The sequence below is a fragment of the Corythoichthys intestinalis genome, unplaced genomic scaffold, assembly GCF_030265065.1.
Source record: "Corythoichthys intestinalis isolate RoL2023-P3 unplaced genomic scaffold, ASM3026506v1 HiC_scaffold_24, whole genome shotgun sequence".
NCBI lineage: Eukaryota > Metazoa > Chordata > Actinopteri > Syngnathiformes > Syngnathidae > Corythoichthys > Corythoichthys intestinalis.
Genome location: NW_026651593.1, coordinates 1166616 through 1184566, shown reverse-complemented (window position 1 = coordinate 1184566; position 17951 = coordinate 1166616).

Sequence of the window (17951 nt, the reverse complement as noted above, 5' to 3'; positions counted from 1 at the left end):
GCATAGATCTCACTGTGAAAAGGCTTAAATGGCTTTTTTGACCTAAGTTTAATAATTGCGCTCAAACCAAATGTCCTAGAACGAAATTTTAAAATGTAACTACTAGAATGTGATACAATACACTATTGGGTGAAGTTTGGTTGACTTCTGCGCAGCGGTTTGGGAGTTAACATCAAAATTACATTTCTCGGCCATATCGCATAGATCTCACTGTGAAAAGGCTTAAATGGCTTTTTTGACCTAAGTTTGAGGATTGCGCTCAAATCAAATGTCCTAGAACCAAATTTCCACATGTAACTACTAGATTGTGATACAATACACTAATGGGTGAAGTTTAGTTGACTTCTGCGCAGCGGTTTGGGAGTTAACATCAAAATTACATTTCTCGGCCATATCGCATAGATCTCACTGTGAAAAGGCTTAAATGACTTTTTTAATTAAGTTTGATGATTGCGCTCAAACAAAATTTCCTAGAACAAAATTTTCAAATGTAACTACTAGATTGTGATACAATACACTATTGGGTGAAGTTTGGTTGACTTCTGCGCAGCGGTTTGGGAGTTAACATCAAAATTACATTTCTCGGCCATATCGCATAGATCTCACTGTGAAAAGGCTTAAATGGCTTTTTAGACCTAAGTTTAATGATTGCGTTCAAACAAAATGTCCTAGAACAAAATTTTCAAATGTAACTACTAGATTGTGATACAATACACTATTGGGTGAAGTTTGGTTGACTTCTGCACAGCGGTTTGGGAGTTAACATCAAATTTACATTTCTCGGCCATATCGCATAGATCTCACTGTGAAAAGGCTTAAATGACTTTTTTAATTAAGTTTGATGATTGCGCTCAAACAAAATTTCCTAGAACAAAATTTTCAAATGTAACTACTAGATTGTGATACAATACACTATTGGGTGAAGTTTGGTTGACTTCTGCGCAGCGGTTTGGGAGTTATCAAAATTACATTTCTCGGCCATATAGCATAGATCTCACTGTGAAAAGGCTTAAATGACTTTTTTAATTAAGTTTGATGATTGCGTTCAAACAAAATGTCCTAGAACAAAATTTTCAAATGTAACTACTAGATTGTGATACAATACACTATTGGGTGAAGTTTGGTTGACTTCTGCGCAGCGGTTTGGGAGTCAACATCAAAATTACATTTCTCGGCCATATCGCATAGATCTCACTGTGAAAAGGCTTAAATGGCTTTTTTGACCTAAGTTTGAGGATTGCGCTCAAATCAAATGTCCTAGAACCAAATTTCCACATGTAACTACTAGATTGTGATACAATACACTAATGGGTGAAGTTTAGTTGACTTCTGCGCAGCGGTTTGGGAGTTAACATCAAAATTACATTTCTCGGCCATATCGCATAGATCTCACTGTGAAAAGGCTTAAATGGCTTTTTTGACCTAAGTTTAATAATTGCGCTCAAACCAAATGTCCTAGAACGAAATTTTCAAATGTAACTACTAGAATGTGATACAATACACTAATGGGTGAAGTTTGGTTGACTTCTGCGCAGCGGTTTGGGAGTTAACATCAAAATTACATTTCTTGGCCATATCGCATAGATCTCACTGTGAAAAGGCTTAAATGGCTTTTTTGACCTAAGTTTGAGGATTGCGCTCAAATCAAATGTCCTAGAACCAAATTTTCACATGTAACTACTAGATTGTGATACAATACACTAATGGGTGAAGTTTGGTTGACTTCTGCGCAGCGGTTTGGGAGTTAACATCAAAATTACATTTCTCGGCCATATCGCATAGATCTCACTGTGAAAAGGCTTAAATGACTTTTTTAATTAAGTTTGATGATTGCGCTCAAACAAAATTTCCTAGAACAAAATTTTCAAATGTAACTACTAGATTGTGATACAATACACTATTGGGTGAAGTTTGGTTGACTTCTGCGCAGCGGTTTGGGAGTTAACATCAAAATTACATTTCTCGGCCATATCGCATAGATCTCACTGTGAAAAGGCTTAAATGGCTTTTTTGACCTAAGTTTAATGATTGCGCTCAAACCAAATGTCCTAGAACGAAATTTTCAAATGTAACTACTAGAATGTGATACAATACACTATTGGGTGAAGTTTGGTTGACTTCTGCGCAGCGGTGTGGGTTTTAACATCAAAATTACATTTCTCGGCCATATCGCATAGATCTCACTGTGAAAAGGCTTAAATGGCTTTTTTGACCTAAGTTTGAGGATTGCGCTCAAATCAAATGTCCTAGAACCAAATTTCCACATGTAACTACTAGATTGTGATACAATACACTAATGGGTGAAGTTTGGTTGACTTCTGCGCAGCGGTTTGGGAGTTAACATCAAAATTACATTTCTCGGCCATATCGCCTGGATCTCACTGTGAAAAGGCTTAAATGGCTTTTTTGACCTAAGTTTGAGGATTGCGCTCAAATCAAATGTCCAATAACCAAATTTCCACATGTAACTACTAGATTGTGATACAATACACTAATGGGTGAAGTTTGGTTGACTTCTGCGCAGCGGTTTGGGAGTTAACATCAAAATTACATTTCTCGGCCATATCGCATAGACCTCACTGTGAAAAGGCTTAAATGACTTTTTTAATTAAGTTTGATGATTGCGCTCAAACAAAATTTCCTAGAACAAAATTTTCAAATGTAACTACTAGATTGTGATACAATACACTATTGGGTGAAGTTTGGTTGACTTCTGCGCAGCGGTTTGGGAGTTAACATCAAAATTACATTTCTCGGCCATATCGCATAGATCTCACTGTGAAAAGGCTTAAATGACTTTTTTAATTAAGTTTGATGATTGCGTTCAAACAAAATGTCCTAGAACAAAATTTTCAAATGTAACTACTAGATTGTGATACAATACACTATTGGGTGAAGTTTGGTTGACTTCTGCGCAGCGGTTTGGGAGTTAACATCAAAATTACATTTCTCGGCCATATCGCATAGATCTCACTGTGAAAAGGCTTAAATGGCTTTTTTGACCTAAGTTTAATAATTGCGCTCAAACCAAATGTCCTAGAACGAAATTTTCAAATGTAACTACTAGAATGTGATACAATACACTATTGGGTGAAGTTTGGTTGACTTCTGCGCAGCGGTTTGGGAGTTAACATCAAATTTACATTTCTCGGCCATATCGCATAGATCTCACTGTGAAAAGGCTTAAATGGCTTTTTTGACCTAAGTTTGAGGATTGCGCTCAAATCAAATGTCCTAGAACCAAATTTTCACATGTAACTACTAGATTGTGATACAATACACTAATGGGTGAAGTTTGGTTGACTTCTGCGCAGCGGTTTGGGAGTTAACATCAAAATTACATTTCTCGGCCATATCGCATAGATCTCACTGTGAAAAGGCTTAAATGACTTTTTTAATTAAGTTTGATGATTGCGTTCAAACAAAATGTCCTAGAACAAAATTTTCAAATGTAACTACTAGATTGTGATACAATACACTATTGGGTGAAGTTTGGTTGACTTCTGCGCAGCGGTTTGGGAGTCAACATCAAAATTACATTTCTCGGCCATATCGCATAGATCTCACTGTGAAAAGGCTTAAATGGCTTTTTTGACCTAAGTTTGAGGATTGCGCTCAAATCAAATGTCCTAGAACCAAATTTCCACATGTAACTACTAGATTGTGATACAATACACTAATGGTTGAAGTTTGGTTGACTTCTGCGCAGCGGTTTGGGAGTTAACATCAAAATTACATTTCTCGGCCATATCGCATAGATCTCACTGTGAAAAGGCTTAAATGACTTTTTTAATTAAGTTTGATGATTGCGCTCAAACAAAATTTCCTAGAACAAAATTTTCAAATGTAACTACTAGATTTTGATACAATACACTATTGGGTGAAGTTTGGTTGACTTCTGCGCAGCGGTTTGGGAGTTAACATCAAAATTACATTACTCGGCCATATCGCATAGATCTCACTGTGAAAAGGCTTAAATGACTTTTTTAATTAAGTTTGATGATTGCGCTCAAACAAAATTTCCTAGAACAAAATTTTCAAATGTAACTACTAGATTGTGATACAATACACTATTGGGTGAAGTTTGGTTGACTTCTGCGCAGCGGTTTGGGAGTTATCAAAATTACATTTCTCGGCCATATAGCATAGATCTCACTGTGAAAAGGCTTAAATGACTTTTTTAATTAAGTTTGATGATTGCGTTCAAACAAAATGTCCTAGAACAAAATTTTCAAATGTAACTACTAGATTGTGATACAATACACTATTGGGTGAAGTTTGGTTGACTTCTGCGCAGCGGTTTGGGAGTTAACATCAAAATTACATTTCTCGGCCATATAGCATAGATCTCACTGTGAAAAGGCTTAAATGGCTTTTTTGACCTAAGTTTGAGGATTGCGCTCAAACAAAATGTCCTAGAACAAAATTTTCAAATGTAACTACTAGATTGTGATACAATACACTATTGGGTGAAGTTTGGTTGACTTCTGCGCAGCGGTTTGGGAGTTAACATCAAAATTACATTTCTCGGCCATATCGCATAGATCTCACTGTGAAAAGGCTTAAATGACTTTTTTAATTAAGTTTGATGATTGCGTTCAAACAAAATGTCCTAGAACAAAATTTTCAAATGTAACTACTAGATTGTGATACAATACACTATTGGGTGAAGTTTGGTTGACTTCTGCGCAGCGGTTTGGGAATTAACATCAAAATTACATTTCTCGGCCATATCGCATAGATCTCACTGTGAAAAGGCTTAAATGGCTTTTTTGACCTAAGTTTGAGGATTGCGCTCAAACCAAATGTCCTAGAACGAAATTTTCAAATGTAACTACTAGAATGTGATACAATACACTATTGGGTGAAGTTTGGTTGACTTCTGCGCAGCGGTTTGGGAGTTAACATCAAAATTACATTTCTCGGCCATATCGCATAGATCTCACTGTGAAAAGGCTTAAATGGCTTTTTTGACCTAAGTTTGAGGATTGCGCTCAAATCAAATGTCCTAGAACCAAATTTCCACATGTAACTACTAGATTGTGATAAAATACACTAATGGGTGAAGTTTGATTGACTTCTGCGCAGCGGTTTGGGAGTTAACTTAAAAATTACATTTCTCGGCCATATCGCATAGATCTCACTGTGAAAAGGCTTAAATGACTTTTTTAATTAAGTTTGATGATTGCGCTCAAACAAAATTTCCTAGAACAAAATTTTCAAATGTAACTACTAGATTGTGATACAATACACTATTGGGTGAAGTTTGGTTGACTTCTGCGCAGCGGTTTGGGAGTTATCAAAATTACATTTCTCGGCCATATAGCATAGATCTCACTGTGAAAAGGCTTAAATGACTTTTTTAATTAAGTTTGATGATTGCGTTCAAACAAAATGTCCTAGAACAAAATTTTCAAATGTAACTACTAGATTGTGATACAATACACTATTGGGTGAAGTTTGGTTGACTTCTGCGCAGCGGTTTGGGAGTCAACATCAAAATTACATTTCTCGGCCATATCGCATAGATCTCACTGTGAAAAGGCTTAAATGGCTTTTTTGACCTAAGTTTGAGGATTGCGCTCAAATCAAATGTCCTAGAACCAAATTTCCACATGTAACTACTAGATTGTGATACAATACACTAATGGGTGAAGTTTAGTTGACTTCTGCGCAGCGGTTTGGGAGTTAACATCAAAATTACATTTCTCGGCCATATCGCATAGATCTCACTGTGAAAAGGCTTAAATGGCTTTTTTGACCTAAGTTTAATAATTGCGCTCAAACCAAATGTCCTAGAACGAAATTTTCAAATGTAACTACTAGAATGTGATACAATACACTAATGGGTGAAGTTTGGTTGACTTCTGCGCAGCGGTTTGGGAGTTAACATCAAAATTACATTTCTTGGCCATATCGCATAGATCTCACTGTGAAAAGGCTTAAATGGCTTTTTTGACCTAAGTTTGAGGATTGCGCTCAAATCAAATGTCCTAGAACCAAATTTTCACATGTAACTACTAGATTGTGATACAATACACTAATGGGTGAAGTTTGGTTGACTTCTGCGCAGCGGTTTGGGAGTTAACATCAAAATTACATTTCTCGGCCATATCGCATAGATCTCACTGTGAAAAGGCTTAAATGACTTTTTTAATTAAGTTTGATGATTGCGCTCAAACAAAATTTCCTAGAACAAAATTTTCAAATGTAACTACTAGATTGTGATACAATACACTATTGGGTGAAGTTTGGTTGACTTCTGCGCAGCGGTTTGGGAGTTAACATCAAAATTACATTTCTCGGCCATATCGCATAGATCTCACTGTGAAAAGGCTTAAATGGCTTTTTTGACCTAAGTTTAATGATTGCGCTCAAACCAAATGTCCTAGAACGAAATTTTCAAATGTAACTACTAGAATGTGATACAATACACTATTGGGTGAAGTTTGGTTGACTTCTGCGCAGCGGTGTGGGTTTTAACATCAAAATTACATTTCTCGGCCATATCGCATAGATCTCACTGTGAAAAGGCTTAAATGGCTTTTTTGACCTAAGTTTGAGGATTGCGCTCAAATCAAATGTCCTAGAACCAAATTTCCACATGTAACTACTAGATTGTGATACAATACACTAATGGGTGAAGTTTGGTTGACTTCTGCGCAGCGGTTTGGGAGTTAACATCAAAATTACATTTCTCGGCCATATCGCCTGGATCTCACTGTGAAAAGGCTTAAATGGCTTTTTTGACCTAAGTTTGAGGATTGCGCTCAAATCAAATGTCCAATAACCAAATTTCCACATGTAACTACTAGATTGTGATACAATACACTAATGGGTGAAGTTTGGTTGACTTCTGCGCAGCGGTTTGGGAGTTAACATCAAAATTACATTTCTCGGCCATATCGCATAGACCTCACTGTGAAAAGGCTTAAATGACTTTTTTAATTAAGTTTGATGATTGCGCTCAAACAAAATTTCCTAGAACAAAATTTTCAAATGTAACTACTAGATTGTGATACAATACACTATTGGGTGAAGTTTGGTTGACTTCTGCGCAGCGGTTTGGGAGTTAACATCAAAATTACATTTCTCGGCCATATCGCATAGATCTCACTGTGAAAAGGCTTAAATGACTTTTTTAATTAAGTTTGATGATTGCGTTCAAACAAAATGTCCTAGAACAAAATTTTCAAATGTAACTACTAGATTGTGATACAATACACTATTGGGTGAAGTTTGGTTGACTTCTGCGCAGCGGTTTGGGAGTTAACATCAAAATTACATTTCTCGGCCATATCGCATAGATCTCACTGTGAAAAGGCTTAAATGGCTTTTTTGACCTAAGTTTAATAATTGCGCTCAAACCAAATGTCCTAGAACGAAATTTTCAAATGTAACTACTAGAATGTGATACAATACACTATTGGGTGAAGTTTGGTTGACTTCTGCGCAGCGGTTTGGGAGTTAACATCAAATTTACATTTCTCGGCCATATCGCATAGATCTCACTGTGAAAAGGCTTAAATGGCTTTTTTGACCTAAGTTTGAGGATTGCGCTCAAATCAAATGTCCTAGAACCAAATTTTCACATGTAACTACTAGATTGTGATACAATACACTAATGGGTGAAGTTTGGTTGACTTCTGCGCAGCGGTTTGGGAGTTAACATCAAAATTACATTTCTCGGCCATATCGCATAGATCTCACTGTGAAAAGGCTTAAATGACTTTTTTAATTAAGTTTGATGATTGCGTTCAAACAAAATGTCCTAGAACAAAATTTTCAAATGTAACTACTAGATTGTGATACAATACACTATTGGGTGAAGTTTGGTTGACTTCTGCGCAGCGGTTTGGGAGTCAACATCAAAATTACATTTCTCGGCCATATCGCATAGATCTCACTGTGAAAAGGCTTAAATGGCTTTTTTGACCTAAGTTTGAGGATTGCGCTCAAATCAAATGTCCTAGAACCAAATTTCCACATGTAACTACTAGATTGTGATACAATACACTAATGGTTGAAGTTTGGTTGACTTCTGCGCAGCGGTTTGGGAGTTAACATCAAAATTACATTTCTCGGCCATATCGCATAGATCTCACTGTGAAAAGGCTTAAATGACTTTTTTAATTAAGTTTGATGATTGCGCTCAAACAAAATTTCCTAGAACAAAATTTTCAAATGTAACTACTAGATTTTGATACAATACACTATTGGGTGAAGTTTGGTTGACTTCTGCGCAGCGGTTTGGGAGTTAACATCAAAATTACATTACTCGGCCATATCGCATAGATCTCACTGTGAAAAGGCTTAAATGACTTTTTTAATTAAGTTTGATGATTGCGCTCAAACAAAATTTCCTAGAACAAAATTTTCAAATGTAACTACTAGATTGTGATACAATACACTATTGGGTGAAGTTTGGTTGACTTCTGCGCAGCGGTTTGGGAGTTATCAAAATTACATTTCTCGGCCATATAGCATAGATCTCACTGTGAAAAGGCTTAAATGACTTTTTTAATTAAGTTTGATGATTGCGTTCAAACAAAATGTCCTAGAACAAAATTTTCAAATGTAACTACTAGATTGTGATACAATACACTATTGGGTGAAGTTTGGTTGACTTCTGCGCAGCGGTTTGGGAGTTAACATCAAAATTACATTTCTCGGCCATATAGCATAGATCTCACTGTGAAAAGGCTTAAATGGCTTTTTTGACCTAAGTTTGAGGATTGCGCTCAAACAAAATGTCCTAGAACAAAATTTTCAAATGTAACTACTAGATTGTGATACAATACACTATTGGGTGAAGTTTGGTTGACTTCTGCGCAGCGGTTTGGGAGTTAACATCAAAATTACATTTCTCGGCCATATCGCATAGATCTCACTGTGAAAAGGCTTAAATGACTTTTTTAATTAAGTTTGATGATTGCGTTCAAACAAAATGTCCTAGAACAAAATTTTCAAATGTAACTACTAGATTGTGATACAATACACTATTGGGTGAAGTTTGGTTGACTTCTGCGCAGCGGTTTGGGAATTAACATCAAAATTACATTTCTCGGCCATATCGCATAGATCTCACTGTGAAAAGGCTTAAATGGCTTTTTTGACCTAAGTTTGAGGATTGCGCTCAAACCAAATGTCCTAGAACGAAATTTTCAAATGTAACTACTAGAATGTGATACAATACACTATTGGGTGAAGTTTGGTTGACTTCTGCGCAGCGGTTTGGGAGTTAACATCAAAATTACATTTCTCGGCCATATCGCATAGATCTCACTGTGAAAAGGCTTAAATGGCTTTTTTGACCTAAGTTTGAGGATTGCGCTCAAATCAAATGTCCTAGAACCAAATTTCCACATGTAACTACTAGATTGTGATAAAATACACTAATGGGTGAAGTTTGATTGACTTCTGCGCAGCGGTTTGGGAGTTAACTTAAAAATTACATTTCTCGGCCATATCGCATAGATCTCACTGTGAAAAGGCTTAAATGACTTTTTTAATTAAGTTTGATGATTGCGCTCAAACAAAATTTCCTAGAACAAAATTTTCAAATGTAACTACTAGATTGTGATACAATACACTATTGGGTGAAGTTTGGTTGACTTCTGCGCAGCGGTTTGGGAGTGAACATCAAAATTACATTTCTCGGCCATATCGCATAGATCTCACTGTGAAAAGGCTTAAATGGCTTTTTTGACCTAAGTTTGAGGATTGCGCTCAAATCAAATGTCCTAGAACCAAATTTCCACATGTAACTACTAGATTGTGATACAATACACTAATGGGTGAAGTTTGGTTTACTTCTGCGCAGCGGTTTGGGAGTTAACATCAAAATTACATTTCTCGGCCATATCGCATAGATCTCACTGTGAAAAGGCTTAAATGGCTTTTTTGACCTAAGTTTAATAATTGCGCTCAAACCAAATGTCCTTGAACGAAATTTTAAAATGTAACTACTAGATTGTGATACAATACACTATTGGGTGAAGTTTGGTTGACTTCTGCGCAGCGGTTTGGGAGTTAACATCAAAATTACATTTCTCGGCCATATAGCATTGATCTCACTGTGAAAAGGCTTAAATGGCTTTTTTGACCTAAGTTTGAGGATTGCGCTCAAACAAAATGTCCTAGAACAAAATTTTCAAATGTAACTACTAGATTGTGATACAATACACTATTGGGTGAAGTTTGGTTGACTTCTGCGCAGCGGTTTGGGAGTTAACATCAAAATTACATTTCTCGGCCATATCGCATAGATCTCACTGTGAAAAGGCTTAAATGACTTTTTTAATTAAGTTTGATGATTGCGTTCAAACAAAATGTCCTAGAACAAAATTTTCAAATGTAACTACTAGATTGTGATACAATACACTATTGGGTGAAGTTTGGTTGACTTCTGCGCAGCGGTTTGGGAATTAACATCAAAATTACATTTCTCGGCCATATCGCATAGATCTCACTGTGAAAAGGCTTAAATGGCTTTTTTGACCTAAGTTTGAGGATTGCGCTCAAACCAAATGTCCTAGAACGAAATTTTCAAATGTAACTACTAGAATGTGATACAATACACTATTGGGTGAAGTTTGGTTGATTTCTGCGCAGCGGTTTGGGAGTTAACATCAAAATTACATTTCTCGGCCATATCGCATAGATCTCACTGTGAAAAGGCTTAAATGGCTTTTTTGACCTAAGTTTGAGGATTGCGCTCAAATCAAATGTCCTAGAACCAAATTTCCACATGTAACTACTAGATTGTGATAAAATACACTAATGGGTGAAGTTTGATTGACTTCTGCGCAGCGGTTTGGGAGTTAACTTAAAAATTACATTTCTCGGCCATATCGCATAGATCTCACTGTGAAAAGGCTTAAATGACTTTTTTAATTAAGTTTGATGATTGCGCTCAAACAAAATTTCCTAGAACAAAATTTTCAAATGTAACTACTAGATTGTGATACAATACACTATTGGGTGAAGTTTGGTTGACTTCTGCGCAGCGGTTTGGGAGTGAACATCAAAATTACATTTCTCGGCCATATCGCATAGATCTCACTGTGAAAAGGCTTAAATGGCTTTTTTGACCTAAGTTTGAGGATTGCGCTCAAATCAAATGTCCTAGAACCAAATTTCCACATGTAACTACTAGATTGTGATAAAATACACTAATGGGTGAAGTTTGGTTGACTTCTGCGCAGCGGTTTGGGAGTTAACATCAAAATTACATTTCTCGGCCATATCGCATAGATCTCACTGTGAAAAGGCTTAAATGACTTTTTTAATTAAGTTTGATGATTGCGTTCAAGCAAAATCTCCTAGAACAAAATTTTTAAATGTAACTACTAGATTGTGATACAATACACTATTGGGTGAAGTTTGGTTGACTTCTGCGCAGCGGTTTGGGAGTTAACATCAAAATTACATTTCTCGGCCATATCGCATAGATCTCACTGTGAAAAGGCTTAAATGGCTTTTTTGACCTAAGTTTGAGGATTGCGCTCAAATCAAATGTCCTAGAACCAAATTTCCACATGTAACTACTAGATTGTGATAAAATACACTAATGGGTGAAGTTTGGTTGACTTCTGCGCAGCGGTTTGGGAGTTAACATCAAAATTACATTTCTCGGCCATATAGCATTGATCTCACTGTGAAAAGGCTTAAATGGCTTTTTTGACCTAAGTTTGAGGATTGCGCTCAAACAAAATGTCCTAGAACAAAATTTTCAAATGTAACTACTAGATTGTGATACAATACACTATTGGGTGAAGTTTGGTTGACTTCTGCGCAGCGGTTTGGGAGTTAACATCAAAATTACATTTCTCGGCCATATCGCATAGATCTCACTGTGAAAAGGCTTAAATGACTTTTTTAATTAAGTTTGATGATTGCGTTCAAACAAAATGTCCTAGAACAAAATTTTCAAATGTAACTACTAGATTGTGATACAATACACTATTGGGTGAAGTTTGGTTGACTTCTGCGCAGCGGTTTGGGAATTAACATCAAAATTACATTTCTCGGCCATATCGCATAGATCTCACTGTGAAAAGGCTTAAATGGCTTTTTTGACCTAAGTTTGAGGATTGCGCTCAAACCAAATGTCCTAGAACGAAATTTTCAAATGTAACTACTAGAATGTGATACAATACACTATTGGGTGAAGTTTGGTTGACTTCTGCGCAGCGGTTTGGGAGTTAACATCAAAATTACATTTCTCGGCCATATCGCATAGATCTCACTGTGAAAAGGCTTAAATGGCTTTTTTGACCTAAGTTTGAGGATTGCGCTCAAATCAAATGTCCTAGAACCAAATTTCCACATGTAACTACTAGATTGTGATAAAATACACTAATGGGTGAAGTTTGATTGACTTCTGCGCAGCGGTTTGGGAGTTAACTTAAAAATTACATTTCTCGGCCATATCGCATAGATCTCACTGTGAAAAGGTTTAAATGACTTTTTTAATTAAGTTTGATGATTGCGCTCAAACAAAATTTCCTAGAACAAAATTTTCAAATGTAACTACTAGATTGTGATACAATACACTATTGGGTGAAGTTTGGTTGACTTCTGCGCAGCGGTTTGGGAGTGAACATCAAAATTACATTTCTCGGCCATATCGCATAGATCTCACTGTGAAAAGGCTTAAATGACTTTTTTAATTAAGTTTGATGATTGCGTTCAAACAAAATGTCCTAGAACAAAATTTTCAAATGTAACTACTAGATTGTGATACAATACACTATTGGGTGAAGTTTGGTTGACTTCTGCGCAGCGGTTTGGGAATTAACATCAAAATTACATTTCTCGGCCATATCGCATAGATCTCACTGTGAAAAGGCTTAAATGGCTTTTTTGACCTAAGTTTGAGGATTGCGCTCAAACCAAATGTCCTAGAACGAAATTTTCAAATGTAACTACTAGAATGTGATACAATACACTATTGGGTGAAGTTTGGTTGATTTCTGCGCAGCGGTTTGGGAGTTAACATCAAAATTACATTTCTCGGCCATATCGCATAGATCTCACTGTGAAAAGGCTTAAATGGCTTTTTTGACCTAAGTTTGAGGATTGCGCTCAAATCAAATGTCCTAGAACCAAATTTCCACATGTAACTACTAGATTGTGATAAAATACACTAATGGGTGAAGTTTGATTGACTTCTGCGCAGCGGTTTGGGAGTTAACTTAAAAATTACATTTCTCGGCCATATCGCATAGATCTCACTGTGAAAAGGCTTAAATGACTTTTTTAATTAAGTTTGATGATTGCGCTCAAACAAAATTTCCTAGAACAAAATTTTCAAATGTAACTACTAGATTGTGATACAATACACTATTGGGTGAAGTTTGGTTGACTTCTGCGCAGCGGTTTGGGAGTGAACATCAAAATTACATTTCTCGGCCATATCGCATAGATCTCACTGTGAAAAGGCTTAAATGGCTTTTTTGACCTAAGTTTGAGGATTGCGCTCAAATCAAATGTCCTAGAACCAAATTTCCACATGTAACTACTAGATTGTGATAAAATACACTAATGGGTGAAGTTTGGTTGACTTCTGCGCAGCGGTTTGGGAGTTAACATCAAAATTACATTTCTCGGCCATATCGCATAGATCTCACTGTGAAAAGGCTTAAATGACTTTTTTAATTAAGTTTGATGATTGCGCTCAAACAAAATTTCCTAGAACAAAATTTTCAAATGTAACTACTAGATTGTGATACAATACACTATTGGGTGAAGTTTGGTTGACTTCTGCGCAGCGGTTTGGGAGTTAACATCAAAATTACATTTCTCGGCCATATCGCATAGATCTCACTGTGAAAAGGCTTAAATGACTTTTTTAATTAAGTTTGATGATTGCGTTCAAACAAAATCTCCTAGAACAAAATTTTTAAATGTAACTACTAGATTGTGATACAATACACTATTGGGTGAAGTTTGGTTGACTTCTGCGCAGCGGTTTGGGAGTTAACATCAAAATTACATTTCTCGGCCATATCGCATAGATCTCACTGTGAAAAGGCTTAAATGGCTTTTTTGACCTAAGTTTGAGGATTGCGCTCAAATCAAATGTCCTAGAACCAAATTTCCACATGTAACTACTAGATTGTGATAAAATACACTAATGGGTGAAGTTTGGTTGACTTCTGCGCAGCGGTTTGGGAGTTAACATCAAAATTACATTTCTCGGCCATATAGCATTGATCTCACTGTGAAAAGGCTTAAATGGCTTTTTTGACCTAAGTTTGAGGATTGCGCTCAAACAAAATGTCCTAGAACAAAATTTTCAAATGTAACTACTAGATTGTGATACAATACACTATTGGGTGAAGTTTGGTTGACTTCTGCGCAGCGGTTTGGGAGTTAACATCAAAATTACATTTCTCGGCCATATCGCATAGATCTCACTGTGAAAAGGCTTAAATGACTTTTTTAATTAAGTTTGATGATTGCGTTCAAACAAAATGTCCTAGAACAAAATTTTCAAATGTAACTACTAGATTGTGATACAATACACTATTGGGTGAAGTTTGGTTGACTTCTGCGCAGCGGTTTGGGAATTAACATCAAAATTACATTTCTCGGCCATATCGCATAGATCTCACTGTGAAAAGGCTTAAATGGCTTTTTTGACCTAAGTTTGAGGATTGCGCTCAAACCAAATGTCCTAGAACGAAATTTTCAAATGTAACTACTAGAATGTGATACAATACACTATTGGGTGAAGTTTGGTTGACTTCTGCGCAGCGGTTTGGGAGTTAACATCAAAATTACATTTCTCGGCCATATCGCATAGATCTCACTGTGAAAAGGCTTAAATGGCTTTTTTGACCTAAGTTTGAGGATTGCGCTCAAATCAAATGTCCTAGAACCAAATTTCCACATGTAACTACTAGATTGTGATAAAATACACTAATGGGTGAAGTTTGGTTGACTTCTGCGCAGCGGTTTGGGAGTTAACATCAAAATTACATTTCTCGGCCATATCGCATAGATCTCACTGTGAAAAGGCTTAAATGACTTTTTTAATTAAGTTTGATGATTGCGCTCAAACAAAATTTCCTAGAACAAAATTTTCAAATGTAACTACTAGATTGTGATACAATACACTATTGGGTGAAGTTTGGTTGACTTCTGCGCAGCGGTTTGGGAGTTAACATCAAAATTACATTTCTCGGCCATATCGCATAGATCTCACTGTGAAAAGGCTTAAATGACTTTTTTAATTAAGTTTGATGATTGCGTTCAAACAAAATCTCCTAGAACAAAATTTTTAAATGTAACTACTAGATTGTGATACAATACACTATTGGGTGAAGTTTGGTTGACTTCTGCGCAGCGGTTTGGGAGTTAACATCAAAATTACATTTCTCGGCCATATCGCATAGATCTCACTGTGAAAAGGCTTAAATGGCTTTTTTGACCTAAGTTTGAGGATTGCGCTCAAATCAAATGTCCTAGAACCAAATTTCCACATGTAACTACTAGATTGTGATAAAATACACTAATGGGTGAAGTTTGGTTGACTTCTGCGCAGCGGTTTGGGAGTTAACATCAAAATTACATTTCTCGGCCATATCGCATAGATCTCACTGTGAAAAGGATTAAATGACTTTTTTAATTAAGTTTGATGATTGCGCTCAAACAAAATTTCCTAGAACAAAATTTTCAAATGTAACTACTAGATTGTGATAAAATACACTAATGGGTGAAGTTTGGTTGACTTCTGCGCAGCGGTTTGGGAGTTAACATCAAAATTACATTTCTCGGCCATATCGCATAGATCTCACTGTGAAAAGGCTTAAATGACTTTTTTAATTAAGTTTGATGATTGCGCTCAAACAAAATTTCCTAGAACAAAATTTTCAAATGTAACTACTAGATTGTGATACAATACACTATTGGGTGAAGTTTGGTTGACTTCTGCGCAGCGGTTTGGGAGTTAACATCAAAATTACATTTCTCGGCCATATCGCATAGATCTCACTGTGAAAAGGCTTAAATGACTTTTTTAATTAAGTTTGATGATTGCGCTCAAACAAAATTTCCTAGAACAAAATTTTCAAATGTAACTACTAGATTGTGATAGAATACACTATTGGGTGAAGTTTGGTTGACTTCTGCGCAGCGGTTTGGGAGTGAACATCAAAATTACATTTCTCGGCCATATCGCATAGATCTCACTGTGAAAAGGCTTAAATGGCTTTTTTGACCTAAGTTTGAGGATTGCGCTCAAATCAAATGTCCTAGAACCAAATTTCCACATGTAACTACTAGATTGTGATAAAATACACTAATGGGTGAAGTTTGGTTGACTTCTGCGCAGCGGTTTGGGAGTTAACATCAAAATTACATTTCTCGGCCATATCGCATAGATCTCACTGTGAAAAGGCTTAAATGACTTTTTTAATTAAGTTTGATGATTGCGCTCAAACAAAATTTCCTAGAACAAAATTTTCAAATGTAACTACTAGATTGTGATACAATACACTATTGGGTGAAGTTTGGTTGACTTCTGCGCAGCGGTTTGGGAGTTATCAAAATTACATTTCTCGGCCATATCGCATAGATCTCACTGTGAAAAGGCTTAAATGGCTTTTTTGACCTAAGTTTGAGGATTGCGCTCAAATCAAATGTCCTAGAACCAAATTTCCACATGTAACTACTAGATTGTGATAAAATACACTAATGGGTGAAGTTTGGTTGACTTCTGCGCAGCGGTTTGGGAGTTAACATCAAAATTACATTTCTCGGCCATATCGCATAGATCTCACTGTGCAAAGGCTTAAATGACTTTTTTAATTAAGTTTGATGATTGCGCTCAAACAAAATTTCCTAGAACAAAATTTTCAAATGTAACTACTAGATTGTGATACAATACACTATTGGGTGAAGTTTGGTTGACTTCTGCGCAGCGGTTTGGGAGTTAACATCAAAATTACATTTCTCGGCCATATCGCATAGATCTCACTGTGAAAAGGCTTAAATGGCTTTTTTGACCTAAATTTGAGGATTGCGCTCAAACAAAATGTCCTAGAACAAAATTTTCAAATGTAACTACTAGATTGTGATACAATACACTATTGGGTGAAGTTTGGTTGACTTCTGCGCAGCGGTTTGGGAGTTAACATCAAATTTACATTTCTCGGCCATATCGCATAGATCTCACTGTGAAAAGGCTTAAATGACTTTTTTAATTAAGTTTGATGATTGCGTTCAAACAAAATGTCCTAGAACAAAATTTTCAAATGTAACTACTAGATTGTGATACAATATACTATTGGGTGAAGTTTGGTTGACTTCTGCGCAGCGGTTTGGGAGTTAACATCAAAATTACATTTCTCGGCCATATCGCATAGATCTCACTGTGAAAAGGCTTAAATGGCTTTTTTGACCTAAGTTTGAGGATTGCGCTCAAACCAAATGTCCTAGAACGAAATTTTCAAATGTAACTACTAGAATGTGATACAATACACTATTGGGTGAAGTTTGGTTGACTTCTGCGCAGCGGTTTGGGAGTTAACATCAAAATTACATTTCTCGGCCATATCGCATAGATCTCACTGTGAAAAGGCTTAAATGGCTTTTTTGACCTAAGTTTGAGGATTGCGCTCAAATCAAATGTCCTAGAACCAAATTTCCACATGTAACTACTAGATTGTGATAAAATACACTAATGGGTGAAGTTTGGTTGACTTCTGCGCAGCGGTTTGGGAGTTAACATCAAAATTACATTTCTCGGCCATATCGCATAGATCTCACTGTGAAAAGGCTTAAATGACTTTTTTAATTAAGTTTGATGATTGCGCTCAAACAAAATTTCCTAGAACAAAATTTTCAAATGTAACTACTAGATTGTGATACAATACACTATTGGGTGAAGTTTGGTTGACTTCTGCGCAGCGGTTTGGGAGTTAACATCAAAATTACATTTC